The 14,573-nt window shown below is 44.2% G+C and overlaps 2 protein-coding genes across 2 annotated transcripts in view; one reads left to right on the plus strand and one right to left on the minus strand.

Annotated features, from left to right (window-relative positions):
- Positions 1-14,573, minus strand: part of ALPK2 (alpha kinase 2) — a 69,211-nt gene that overhangs the window by 37,448 nt on the left and 17,190 nt on the right.
- Positions 9,805-14,573, plus strand: part of MALT1 (MALT1 paracaspase) — a 143,676-nt gene continuing 138,907 nt past the window's right edge. The window contains exon 1 of the mRNA XM_043546332.1: positions 9,805-9,905. The gene's annotated coding sequence lies outside the window, so the exon portion shown is untranslated. The remainder of the gene's footprint in view (positions 9,906-14,573) is intronic.

Here is a 14,573-nt window from a genome sequence, read left to right on the forward strand (position 1 = left end):
TATTCCTGAGGGAAGTCAGCACCAAAAAATTAAATTCTGTCCACAATATTTTAAAATTCTGCAAATGTCAATAAATAAATATGGAGGCTCCAGCATGGCAGTGGCAAGCATAGGCCACTGGCTGCATGGAGGTGGGAGATCACCCTGCAGCCTTCCCTCTCTGTTCACCTCCTAGGACAGGGACTTGGCAGTGAGATACCTCTGTGTGTATATCAAAAGGCCACAGGGAAGCATTTTACATGATGGCTGGGATGTCAGCCATGACCCAAAATCCATTTGAATGACAAAAAAGGAAATAGCTGATACCAATGGCTGAGTCCAGCCCTCATCCAGGCCCTTGTCTGCCACCACTCTGGGCCATCAACTCCCAAATGGCATTTCATTCTCCCTAAAATAGAGCATTTCCCTCTAATCCTGAAAAGTAAAGAGGTGCTTGGGATGTGCAGTTTAATAAGAAAAGGAATTATATTCAGGCACCAGTCTTTTTTTCTGCCCTGATTTACACACCTGGTTGCCACACACGGCTCAGTGGGATTGTACTGGGTATAACTCAGCACGCAGTTTCAACAATGCTTCACCAGTGGGGCTGGAGCCATAAGCAGCCAAGTCTCATTTGAACAGTGGCTCTTGTTTTGGATTATTTAAGGTGTTTTTTAAAGGTTTTTCCCAGGGGTGAGGAAGAAAGTGCTGCATTCTTGAAGGGACCTTTAAAATCCCACTCAACTCTGCACTGTTTAGAACTCTCCCTCCTTCAAAATGCTACCAGCTTGAGAGACAGCCCTGGAGATATTTGGATCCACAAGAAAAAAAATCATGTCCCTTTTCCCTAAATAAAAGTTTTCAGCTACTCCAGCCTTGTCAAGTGCGAGTCCATCTTCCTCCCCAGCTAAGATGTTGTGCCCTCCCTTGCATTCTGCAGCCCTGATTGCTGCTTTTCTGCTCCAGATACGTCCCCCTTCTCCTTTTGTTTTAGTGTCAGTTTCCTACTGTTGACATGAGAATATTGTGAATGGGCAGGAAAAGCAAATGCCACCTTCTTTTTTTCCAATTTAACTTTCCCTCCTCCCCAGCCTGGTTATGTGTGTGCCTCTCCCTCCTCCCGGCCCGTGTCTGCTGCTGATCCCTGCTGGGGAAGGGAGGAGAAGAAAAGGTGACCATCCAAAGAGGATCTTCGGCATCTGGGCTTAAACTTCAGAGAAGAGGGAGGTGGAGTGAAAAGGAGACTAGGAGAGAGATTGCAGGGAGTTGCCGGCGGGGCAGGGCACGTGGGCAGAAGAGGGGCAGGTACAGTGTGGGCCTGCTCGGAACAGCTGCTCTCCCCCGGGGCCACCAGCCTGCTCCGCAGGAGGCCCTAGCGTGTTCGCTACTTCCTCACTAAGCCAGACAAAAATTACCCCCTACTCTTTTCCCTTCCCAGCCTGGCTCCCCCCAGCCACCCCTAGCCTGGTTCCTCCTCCACCTCACCACTCCCCGAAGTCCTGTGCCCGGCTCTACCCCCCAAGCTTGACTCCCCGCTCTCTTCCCAGCCTCCGGGTATCCCCCCCACTCTGTTCCCAGCCTGGCCTGCCTCCCCCTGCTCACTCACAGGCAAACTTTTGCTCCTGGCCCCGTGAGGCCCCGCCCAACCTGAAGCCCTCAGCCAGCTGGCTGAGTGAGTGAGTGCGCGGAGGGGAAGGGCCAGGGGCTCGGGTCGGGGAGAAGCCTGCTGGCCCAGCACAGGAGATGGGCTGGAGGGGAGAGGAGTCCGCGCTGCAGCCAAATTTTCTGGTGTCCAACACAGCGGCGTGCGCTGTGTATGCCTAAGGACGGCCCTACCTTCTGTATACCACAGGCCACTCCACCATCCGGCACCCGCACGCTAAACCCAACAACCAAAATAAGACCAAAGTATTACAGCCCACAGGAGATTAGACTTATGTGCCACAGGCAGAGAATAGGAAGGACTCAGGTGCACCAGAGCGTGAGGCCCCCCGCAATGGCAGGAAAATGATTACATGAGATATACCCAGATAATCTTGGCAAGTGACCTGCACTCACAAGCTGCGGAGAAAGGTGACCCCTCTCGCCCATCCTCCCCAAAGATTACTGCCAGTCTGACCTGGGGGAAAATTCCTTCCTGACCCACAGATGACGATCAGTTAGACCTTGAACATGGGAGCAAGAACCAGCCAGCTAAGCATCCTGAGAGAGAGTGAGTGCTCGGTGCCTCCTCAAAGCCCTGCCCCTCCCCGTCCAATGTCCCATCTCTAGCCGTGGCCATCCCCGATGCTTCAGAAGGAGATTTAAAAAATATTATTGTTACTTGTAATATTAACTCTTTGTTCCCCGCATGGTTGTTGCTGATCGCGATCTCTCTGATCATGGGGCACATTGTGAGCAATACAGCTTTGTAAAGTCACACGTTCTGTTTGTAATCCATTTGCACCGCTGATCATATCCAATGCTGGAAGGCTGGCTGTTGCGATGTCCCTTACTGGAGAAGTCATGAAAATGAAACTCTCATTTATTTTAGGCTCCGTACACTGTTTCTTATATCTTTGCATAAAGCCTTCTGTATTTGTTTCTTGTTCCTGTATCTAGGAAAAATGGGGGAAAGAGAAATACAAAATATTAAGAGAACTGCTAGAGAGACCTGAACCAGAATCCTAGATCCAAATGCCCCTGATCTTTGGAGACATTTTGATCAACATCTCAACTTCCTGGCTTGTACCTATCTCTATCCTGGGCAGAATAAAAGCTCTCAATATAAACAACCCTGAATTCAGGTGAAGTTCAGATCTGGATCCAAACTTTGTAGAATATCAGAATTGTGATACTGGATCAGATCACTGATCAATCTAGTCCAGGCACCTTAAAAACAAACAAGCAAACCCCAACCTCCTTATCTGTCATACTAACAGACAAATCAATCACACACAATATAACTTTATCCCAAGCAGAGCTTTTATAGTCCCAAAAGGGGAAGAGCCAGAGTCTCCATGAAATCCACTAGGGACTTTGTTGTTGCCAATCTACTTTACATTTAAAGTTTTCAGATACTACAGTGATGGGTGACAATATAAAACAGATGGATAGAATATATATGCTTCGGAAGAAGGTACAAGAAACCCTGCAACAGACAATTATGGAGTAACCTGTGGCTCTGACACATCTCTAGCAATTTCTAAACTTAAACAAGTAGTAGAGTATCATTAGTGTATAAACTAATAAATAATAATACATTTTCTCAAGCTCCCATCAACACTGAGCCAGTTTAGGCTGGCTTCTCTGGGGCCCTGCTTCTTTTTCTTTTCTATTGTGGGTCTTGCATCTTATTCTCACATAAATAACATGTTTCCTCAGCATTGACAAGTCAGTCGTGAAAAGTTTCAGAGGAAGAAATAACATCCCACATAAATGCCCTGCTGAGTGCATTTAAAATAACACTCCAAACAGTAAATACACAAATCTGGCCCAATAGTCAGCCACCTTGGAAACTAGAGATGATGTCCTGAGCTTTAGTCTTTCTATTCCAAGGCTGGGCACTGTGGAGACAACATGCTCAGCCTTGCAGGAGCGGGAGTGCCTTCTGTCACTCACAAGCTCTCTTCCTATTCTTTAAAGTGGCACTGAATGGCTCTGTAGAGTAGGGCATGTCCAGCCTTTTGCCAATGAGGACACTGAAACCTTGAGAACGTCATTGGTGGACGTACAGGCAGAAAATCACATTCCCAGGAAATCCTACTCTCCTCCCCCCACCAAAATATCCCAAATTGTTTTCTTTGATATACCTAAGAATAAAAAGATTAATATGACTTTGAATTAAACTAAGCTAAATTCAGTTTAATGTACAAAGGAAGCACAGACCTGATTAAGGAGTCAGCCAATATTTTGGCCCACGGGGAACTTACAAAATTACAGACATCTGTCTTGAAATTAGAATTAAACTAGTGAGCTGTTCCCCCTCAGACCTAGATTTTCACTCCTAAATCATTGTTTAGGAGTCCCTGCCATGCAATTGTTCGCTAGTATTTTTCCTGATTCTATTCATTATTAAATCAGTTCCACACAGACTGTGAGCATGTCTTATTCACAGTAAAGGGAGAGCTATATAATTTTTCACCAGATAAAACAAAAATCATTAAAAAAAGCCAATTTATTTCTAAGCTTTTAATACCATAACAATACTGTATATCCTAATTTGATAAATTAGAAAAAATGCAATTTAGAGTTTCCTTCTGAGAAATATTTACTTTCAAATAGTTTATTAGCAGGATAAGCAACAGGTAGTGTGTTCTTGTTGAAATACACTAATTTAGTGCATTTGACCATGTCTCCCTCTAGTGGCAGGCCTCAACAACTACCACTACGCCCAGGTATGAGTTATTTGTCTATTATGGTGGTGGTTGTTATTTAGCTCAAGTGGAAGGATCATGTGGTTTTGAGATGAGGATCACGCGTTTGATCCTGCTAGTGACTATTGTGTGTGCATTTGTATGCACTCATGGTTTGTTACACTAGCTAGCTATTTTTAAACCATAAATTAGCAATCACGTTTTTCCTATGCCAAAATAGACTATAATCTGGTTAAAATTAAGGAGCATTTTAGACGCTTGTAAACTAGAGCCAACATGAATATTCTCTTCCTCTGTTTAAGTAGTGCAAACTGCCTGGCATATTATGGCTTACTAGATTTCCCAGGAACATGAGGTATGGCTTATACTCATCCATCCCTAGTACCGCCTTAAACAAGAGCGAGCAACATCATTCTCTTTATCCCACCAGGCTTCTGCAAACCTTTGCCCCCTGGAGATTTTATTGTTCTGAGATAATTTTCTGGTTAGCATGGTAGGTGGGCTAGAGGTGCAAAATTCAGACTGGAATTTTAAATTCACCCAAGCTTCTGAGGGTTTGAATCTGGGATTTTCAACTTTTTCTACCCATGAACTCAAAATAAGCTGCTGTTTCCTCTCATGACTTCAATCCATCCCATAGCTCTTTGGAACACAGTTATTTCTAAATCTGTGGTGCGTGTGGCAGGTGCTGGGTGAAGAGAGCTGGGAGCTGTGGACGCATAGTGGATTGGGGTCTCTGGGTTAGGGCTGCTAAAAGAGTGGGTGCTGATAAGTAAGTGGGTGGTGCAGGGTAAGGCTTTCTGAAAGTAGATCAGTGTTGTGTCCATTTAGCGGGGAGCAGGTAGGTCCAGATTGGTCCCGGATGAGTTGCTGGGTGTTCTGGCAGTGGTGGGGCTGCTGGGACATGGGGCTAGGAGTTTCTGGGTGTTGGAGATGGGGTGGAACGCTGGATGGGGAGAAAAGATTGCTCCCTTCTGCTCTTGCCATGCTGCTTCCACTGCAGCGGCTTCTTTCCTCCCATTTCTCCACTCAGCTTCAGGGAAGCTCTGCTTAAGTAGGATGTGGGGCCGACAGGGTGCTGTGAGAAGTAGGGGAGGGAAGGATTTTCTCCTTCACCTACTTCCCAGAAGTCTGAATAATTTTAATGAGGGAGGGAGGAGACGGAGGAAGGAAAGGTTTTTGTCCAAGACATCATGGCCTTGACCCTCATCCCCCTCCAGCAGCACCCAGCAAACTTCAGACTGCTCATCTTCAAAGCTCCTCACCCAGTGACCCTGCACCCCACAGAGTCTGGAACCCTCAGCACCACCAACCACAGCTCTCCCACCCATAGCCAGCACTGCTCACTCTCCCTCTTGGTAGTCTCGTATGCCCTCTACAGAGAGAGGTGCTAGTCTCACACTTTGCCTCTGGGTTCAGATTCCAAACTTTCCCAACCATTCGGGGGATTTTAATCTAGGGTTTGGGCCTGGGCCCACCTCTTAGTATGGGTTTCATTTCCCAACCCTCTATTAATTCTCAGCCAGTCCTGAGCACTCCGTCCATCTACAGTTTTATCTCTGCCACCTCAATTTTTCTCATCACCTCCTGCAAGCTTAAAGTTTGCTCAATTTCCTATCGCTTACAGCCACTGCAGCCTAAATCACAGCTAACCTTTCGCCAATATCTGCTGAATTCTCACTAAGTGAGCCTGACATCATCTGATCGGTCAGTCCATACCGCCTGCACATGTGAAACTGAAAATAGACAGCTGTTTCCTGGCCACTAGAAGCTTATAAGCAAACTACAGGTTATTTAGAGAATCCTCCTTTCTGCCTATCTAGTCCATGTGTTTGTGTAGGTGTTTCTCTGTCTTGAGCATTTATAGGTATACATCATTGTAGTGTCTAGGCACCAAGACATCTCTTGATTGCCAGTATGTAATGTAATAATAATAATTAATAATAAAAAGAGCTTGTAACTAAGGGCCTCAGGTAAAAGACCTGAAAGTGGAATATTGTTTTCAGTCTTGTGGTGGTCACATTGAGAATTTATTGATTGATTGTGAATGTGATGGTCCCAGTTGTGTATGACTAAGAACCCTTTGTTTCTTATACTGTAGAGTACTTAAATCCAGTCCTTTGTAACAAATGTAGAGTGCATTAGTGTTGTCACTTTTCATATTTTCTATAACAAGTCATTTCAGATAGCACAGTTCCGAAACTGTGAATCGTGATTTGATTTTTTTTCCTCTTCTGGCAGGAGAATATTTCTATGCTTTAGGGCTTCCAGTACATTTTAACAATTGCTTCAATTACTGCACGGTAGGCTTGAGTCTAAGAAGACAAAAAAAAAAAAGCACTAAAAAACTGCACAATGCTTAATTATGCAAACTCTGCAGCACAAGTTATTTTAATTTGTGTGTGTGTCTGCTTTGAGACGGTAGATAGAAGGTAAAAGACAATTCTGTGTTCTGACTCCCACTGGAAATACACAGTCCTTGTGGTTTAATTATAAAAGCATGGTTACTGACAGCAAATAAGTGATAAAAATCTTGACAAATAGACAAGTCAATGAGATAATAATTACACAAAGGGAGATGGATTCAACCACTCACAAAGCAGCCAAAGTGTCTTCCCTAGACCTAGCTCAGACTAAGTAATTTCAAGATCAGAGGCATGTAAACAGGCATCTAGCTTTGCCATATTATAGACAAAACCCTATCTGTAGCAAGACCAGACAGAAACAGTTAAACTTCAATGAAAGTAAGAGAAAGTGTGTGCATATTCTTACTTTCAAATTAGACAAGGTAGGGGCAGGGCTGGTTGTAAGCGTGGGTTAGCAGAGTAGTCATTTCCAGGGGGTGCTGTACTGCTGGTTGTTTTTTGTTTATCTCTGTTGTGATTGGCCAGCTGTTTTTGCTCTGCTGTGATTGGCTGGCTGCAAGTTTTCTTCTTGCTGGGCGATTGGTGGGGCCATTGAAAATATTTTCTGCCCTAGCCAGCAAAATGGCTAGGGCTGCTCCTGGATAGAGGAGTAAGATGAAGAGAAACAAAGAAAAATATCCTCTATTCCTTGTGCACTCCCTGAGACAAGGAGCATTTCAAGCTCATCAGTTCCTGTGGGGATTTAGAGAGCATGAAAGCTACCAGACCAACAGGCCTTCATGTCAAAAACAGCATGGGAAGATTTCCCAGGCTGTCCTACCAATGTGTCTCAGCTGTGACACAAGGGCACCATTGCTGGGGATGAAGGGACAGGTTAATATCCATGGCCCATTAAATCCTTGGCTTGTTGGATGAACCTGCCAAACAGGTGCCAATCAGTGTCAAGTGTGATGGTGATTATTTTTTTAACTCTGTCTATATCTGTATTAATACCATGCCCATCCACAGGGTATCTGAGCATCTGCACATTGGGAACTGAACGGAGACCCTCACACTCATTTCATATAGGCCACCAAACGGCCAACTGATGGTAATAACATTCGGTCCCTACTAACTTTAGTACTAGAATTGAAAGGATAAATATGCCGTTCCGCAGCCATCCAGTTTTGCACTTATCAAGCTTTAAAAAGTACTATCTATTTGACTTTTGTATTGTTGAAGCAAAGCTCTGATAACTGATTATTACCATGGGCTATGCAGCAGGATGGAATGGATCCTCTTTTTCCACTTATCCTTTATTGTCAAGGAGAAAGGTAGCGGAGGGAAGACTGCTTGTTTTATTTTCTGTTTCAATGTATATGCATGCTCAATAGTGCCAATAAGAGGTGCTGGTGTTTGTAGACACCAATTCGCTTCTCCACACACACATAAGCAGTAAGACTCAGATCTTTATCTCCCATGAGGATAACCTATGGAAGAGGCATGGTAGGTTTCCTCCACATTCTTCCATTGGTTGGGGTATTCTTCCCACAGAAGAAGCAGAGGGTGCTGTAGGTCTATGTTAAAACATTAATTAATAAGTATATTTCACCTCTATATCCTAAATATATCTGATATATTTTATCCTTGGCTACAGTGCTGCCTTTAGTCCCTACAGCAATTGAGCTAGAATATGATATGCACAATATCATAGAGTAAGTAATTTATACTGGATGGAATTCTTATGCCATATTAATGATTTAAAGAATGTCTCAAAGAACACTGGCATCAGCACTAGTAGTGGGCAAAAGTTTTGAGAGGTTCAGCTGGAAAAATATTTTATAACCTGGAATGGATACTCATTCCAGATGGCCTCTGCACTTATGGGTGCTCCTGCATATCATTTCTAAGGGGTGTCTCTCTTGAACCAGCAAGTCCATCTGTTCCCCACTGATTTCCTCTGCTGGTTGCACCCTCTGCCCTGTTGAACATTCAACCCTCCATGCCATAATTTTGAAAGATCTGCTGCATGGTGGCTATTTGTTTCTCAGCTACGCACACCACTACCATGTCAATTCTCACAGGCTCTGGCTCTAGATACACCTCACCCTATGTTGCTTCTTAGAACACCTGAGAGCTGGCTACGGCAGGACTCAACAAAGGGTTTAAAGGAGGAATGGGACTTGTCTAAGGGTACTTATCTGCCACCATTCTAAACATGACAATGCTTCCCCGTCTCATACAGTATTCCTGTGTTCTATGAGTTTTCCAAATACTGGAGAACCTCAGAGTTATGAATGGAGATTGTTCATAACTCTGAACAAAAGTTATGGTTGCTCTTTCAAAAGTTTACAATTGTACATTGACTTAATATAGCTTTGAAACTTTACTATGCAGAAGAAAAATGCTGCTTTTAACCGTCTTAATTTAAATGAAACAAGCACAGAAACAGCTTCCTTACCTTGTCAAATCTTTTTTTTAAAAACTTTCCCTTTATTTTTTTAGTAGTTTAGGTTTCACACAGTACTCTACTGTATTTGCTTTTGTTGTTGTCTCTGCTGCCTGATTGTGTAGTTCCGGTTCCGAAGGAGGTGTGCGGTTGACCGGTCAGTTTGTAACTCTGGTGTTTGTAACTCTGAGGTTCTACTGCAGTCATTTGAATCATGGCCATGCTTATTCAGTCCCTTTCCTAAAGCAACTGCACTCATTGTTTTGTCTCAGTGATAATTTGTGAAATTACAATAGGGCACGGTGCTTTGTTACCATAGGCATAGAGCCAAATGCCAAATCTATCCAGAAGGAAATGAATGGTAACACACTGAATAGCGGGGGTTTTACTCGCAGCTGAACTCAGTGTTCATAAAAAGAAGTTTTTAAATGTATCCAAAACAGTCTGCTTGTCTGTGTGCCACAGACATAGGCGCTAACTGAGATCAAACAAAATCTGGATGGGGCAGAGCGAGAATACTAACAATCTCCTGTTTTCAAAGGCAGCTGGTGCATGTTTGTCTTCTTCTAACGACATCTTACAGACAGAGCGCTCTGCAACCCGATAGGCAGTGTGGAGGCTGACCCAACAGGTTGTTTTACCCGAGACATTGTGGAGCCTGCTCAGTATGCAACACTCAGTGTGCTCCATTGCTATGCAGGGCACCAAAGTCCAGCAAAGAAAGCAAGATGTCTGAGAACTTTGACCAGAAATGACTTAGTGCACTGCAGAAGAAATGTGAGTGTTCCCTCCCTCAGGGCAAGTCAGGAGGAGAGGGAAGGATATAGACCATACACTTGTTCATGCCCAGCAGCTGTACTAAGCAGCGCAATATGCCCTAGTCACCAAACTTTTGAGGGTTTCACCCCCCCATTGCCCTTGTCCGGGCCCCCTGCCTCCCCAGAGCAGGGGCCAAGAGTGGGGTCGCAGCTCCGGAGAGGGAGGGACACAGACAGAGATAAGGGGGCCGAAGCTGGGGCCGCAGGTGGGGGTGGGTCTGGGGCCAGGAGTGGGGCTGTGGCCAGGGGCCAAGGCTGGGCCAGGAGTGGAGCTGCAGAAGGGCTGTGGTGGGGGCCAGTAGCTGGGCCTGTGGCTCTGCTCCCAGTCCTGCCCCCAGTCTCGGCCCCGGGCTGGGAATGGAGCTGCAGCCAGCAGCCAAGGCTGAGGACTGGTGCAGGGCCTGGAGCGGAACTGCGCTGGGGATGGGGATGTGGCCAGATGCGAGGTGGGGAGCCAGGGACGTGGCTGGGGGCAGGAGTGGAGCAGTGCTGAGGGCAAGGAGTGGCTGGGTGGCACTCTCTCCCTGCCCCCCGTGGAGGTTGGCCTGGGCCCCACCGTGCCCATCCCAGACATTCCTCCACACTCCCTTAGGAGACGCGCCTCGCAGTTTGGGGACCTCTGCCCTAGGCCCCGCTCCATGCAAAGTGAAAAAGAAAGGTGTCACTGTATCAGAAGGACAAGATAAAATTCATAAACGAAATCTTTGTTATGAAAAGAGCAAAGAATGGAAGCATGACTCACTGGAGTCCAGCTAGCATCCTCTCCCCCCCTCACCCAAATTACCCTTTCTTTGCAAAAGTCTTACACTTAAAACAAATTTAAAACAAAAAGTTTTAAAATGCCAAAGATTTAAAGTTTGTAGTGTTGTTGTAGCCATGTTGGTCCCAGGATATGAGAGAGACAAAGTGGGCGAGGTAATAAGATTTAAGGGGTTGGTAAGGAATGCAGCCAGTTTCAATCTAATATAATCCTTCCTCACTCACTGTTACGCCATAGTGAAAATTATATATTTGTAGACACAGGCCACCATAATCTAGGTATGTACCTGAGGGAGTGTAACCCACTGATAAGTGTAGGTTTTAGAGCCTCCTCTGTGCCTGTTTTCCTGCAGATATGAGTTTGTTACAGCCCAAGCAAGAGACCTTTGGTGCTTCAGCTCAAGCAACTGATGGTTTTAGCTCTGGAGCTCCATGCTTCAGTCCTCATTGTGTCAGCCAAGATGGTGGCCATCACAGGGGAACATTCTCTTCTGGTTCTTTTACCATATCATACTGTGGTATCTGAATGCTGTCTCTGCTCTCACTGGCTATATAAGCCAGGATTTGACCAGGAATAGATCAGGAATAGAGCTTTCTTGATCAAAATCTTTGATTATGGTTATGGGGCTCCCCACTGCCTTATGGCAAGACACAAATCTCATTTACGTTGGTAGGTGGTTTTTGGACCCCTTCTGTGTTTCTGATATTTGCATTTGCTACCCCTTTTTTATCCTTGCTCTTTTTTTTGTATTAATGGGGAATGGATTCCTTTATTTTGATAAGTCGCTTGCCTCAGTCTATGGTGTTTGCTTTTCTGTCAGAGCTTGTAGTTCTGGTTTAATCGGGTCTTCAGCTTGGTTACGTTGTTGTGTGCTGATTCCATTGAACAGGGCAATGCCATCTTTTTACTAACTGGCGTTAAATAATAATAAATATACATGCAATTGCAAATACGCATGTATTCCATTTCTTGGTGTGGAAACAAACAGAGAATAACAAAAAACCATATTTGTGGACGCTGATGTTCCTAGCACAGGAAAACCTGTGTAGATGGGCTGTGCTGTGGCAGGTATTAGTCTGTATGTCTATATGGAATGAATACAGGGTCAAAAGCAGGGGTGATTAATAGTGCATGAAGAATGATGCTGACAGGCATGCTGGTTCCAGGCTTGTGCGTACATTAGAATTGCCCAAGAGGAGACTTCAATTACATGTTTTATAAAAGTAAATGTCACTCTGTTGCAGCATGAAGAGAGTTTTTTCTTTTAAATAGCAAATTTTAGTGCTTGTGAAAGATGCTGGATTAACACCTTTGGGCTCTGAAGTCCTCTATTCACAAATCAGGGGAAGCAGCAGTGTTGAGGGATTATCTCTATGGGGCTGGAGGGTAGTTTAGTTAATTACCCATGTCCATCAATGTTTAGTCTCTCTAATGAGAATCCATATAAGGATGCACAAAGGAGCTCAGGAGAGTGAGTTTGTGTGAGTATGGGGGTGGGGGAGTGAGAAAACCTGGATTTGTGCTGGAAATGGCCCACTTTGATTTTCATGCAGGTTGTAAGGAGAGTGGTCACTTTGGATAGGCTATTACCAGCAGGAGAGTGAGTTTGTGTGTGTGGTTTTTGGAGGGGGGTGAGGGGGTGAGAGAACCTGGATTTCTGCAGGAAATGGCCCACCTTGATTATCATACGCATTGTGAAGACAGTGGTCATTTTGGATGGGCTATTACCAGCAAGAGAGTGAGTTTGTTTGTGGGAGGGCGGAGGGTGAGAAAACCTGGATTTGTGCTGGAAATGGCCCAACTTGATGATCACTTTAGATAAGCTATTACCAGCAGGAGAGTGGGGTGGGAGGAGGTATTGTTTCATGGTGTCTGTGTATATAATGTCTTCTGCGATTTCCACAGTATGCATCCGATGAAGTGAGCTGTAGCTCACGAAAGCTCATGCTCAAATAAATTGGTTAGTCTCTAAGGTGCCACAAGTCCTCCTTTTCTTTTTGCAAAGGAGCTCAGGCAGTATGGTAATGAGGGCAGTATAAGAACCTATACAGAATAGAACAGATTAGTGCCAAATCTAGTGGTTCTATGATGTGGATACCTGACCATTAAGGGTCTTCTTCAATACATCAAGTAGGAGGAGGTGACAAATAGGCTGCTGCAAGGCTCTGGTCCTATTTATCTTCATCACTGATCTGGAAAGAGTAGGCAGCACATTTATGAAAACGACAATTGATACTATATTGGGAACCTCTTTGAGGCCAGAGAAATAATACAAGGGGAATCAAAGAGACTAGAAATATGAGCAGGAAATAAAATGAGACTCAACTTGCAAAAATACAAGCTAATACAATTGGGGGAAAAGTAGTCCTGAGTACACATAAGCAAGAGAGGAAGGTACCTGGAAGGCCACAATACTAAAAGAGACCTACAGATACTAGTGGAAAGCACAATAAACATGAGTGTGCAAGACAGCAAGACAGGCCAATACAATTTGGGGGTATCGTGCCATGGGGCACGGAGGTAATATTGCCTCTCTATATAACTGTGGTGTCACAATCAATCATATGAAGTGGCTGGTGACACTGATTTATTAAGAATGATCAAATAAGCTAAATATATTATTCTGGACAATAACTATGTTAACACAGAGTGAAGGTTGAAAGTACATATAAGTAATTCGGGGGGTGTGGGGGGGAGGCGGGAATTACAGGGATGTTATAATTATCCCCCAAATCAGTATTATAAACCCAGGAAATTCAGAGCTCAGGTGAACTTAAAAGAAATCCTGAATTGTTAATTTATACGATTGCACAGTTAAGGCACCCAAACCTTAACTCTACCCTGACCCCATGCAAATAACTATACAGTTATGAATGATGCATTTTTAATTTTTGTGGTATAAAGTTATTTGCCTCTCCCACTTTTACCTTCCAACCCTGTTCGTACCACTATAGGGCAGTTCAGGTTTCTTGGGTGTCCTACCTGTACATTTCCTTCTTTACATAGCATCATACTCAGTTGTTGTTTATTCCTTGCCGTAGGTCTCACGGGTCCTTTTTGTTGTAACTTTCCTGTGCAGTTCATTTCTCCATGGTGCAGAACAAGTGGCAGCATAGGGTCCCAGGTGGTAATTTTACAATTTAACAGAGATGGCTTTATTGTTTTTAAAATTGCAGTTATTTTTAAAATGTGGCAAGTATTGCTGATGGCACAGCTTTATTTCATATTTTAATCAGAGAGGGGATTGAGCACAAAGTTCATATTTGGATCCAAACTTCCCCGAGCTCTACTCAAGTTAGGAACTGATCTATTGGTTTGACTTATGGTGTCAGCAGATAAGTTTGTATCTGGAGCTGGATGTCAACAAAGTTTGGAAGTGTTCAGGCCCATTTGCAATGTCAGTGTTGGAAAGAGTGTAAAACAGCTATAGATTCATATGATTGAAGCATGTATACCAAACGGAGCAGATTATAAATAAAATTAGAGGGGGAGATATCTCCTGCCATTGTTGTTGTCAACAGGAGTTTTGTTATTGACTCCAGTGGGGCCATGATTTTACCCGATACGTTTATCTCAAATCACAAAATATAGGCCCAAATGTTCAAATTTGGGTGCCTAAAGTTGGACATCTAAAGCCACACTTAGGGACCTAAATGCTGGACACTTACTTGAGAGGTGATGAGCGTTCACAACTCCAGGTGAAGTCAATGGGGAGTTGCTGGTGCTCAGCAGCTATGAAAATCAGTCTGATTTCATTTAGCTGCCTAAATATGGATTTAAATGCCTGGCTTTTGAAATGTTGGCCGTAGTGTTTAAAACAGACACTTTGTTATACAATACAGTCTTTCTGCTTGGCAATGTTGTCTC

Source organism: Chelonia mydas, chromosome 5, assembly GCF_015237465.2.
Source record: "Chelonia mydas isolate rCheMyd1 chromosome 5, rCheMyd1.pri.v2, whole genome shotgun sequence".
Classification (NCBI taxonomy): domain Eukaryota; kingdom Metazoa; phylum Chordata; order Testudines; family Cheloniidae; genus Chelonia; species Chelonia mydas.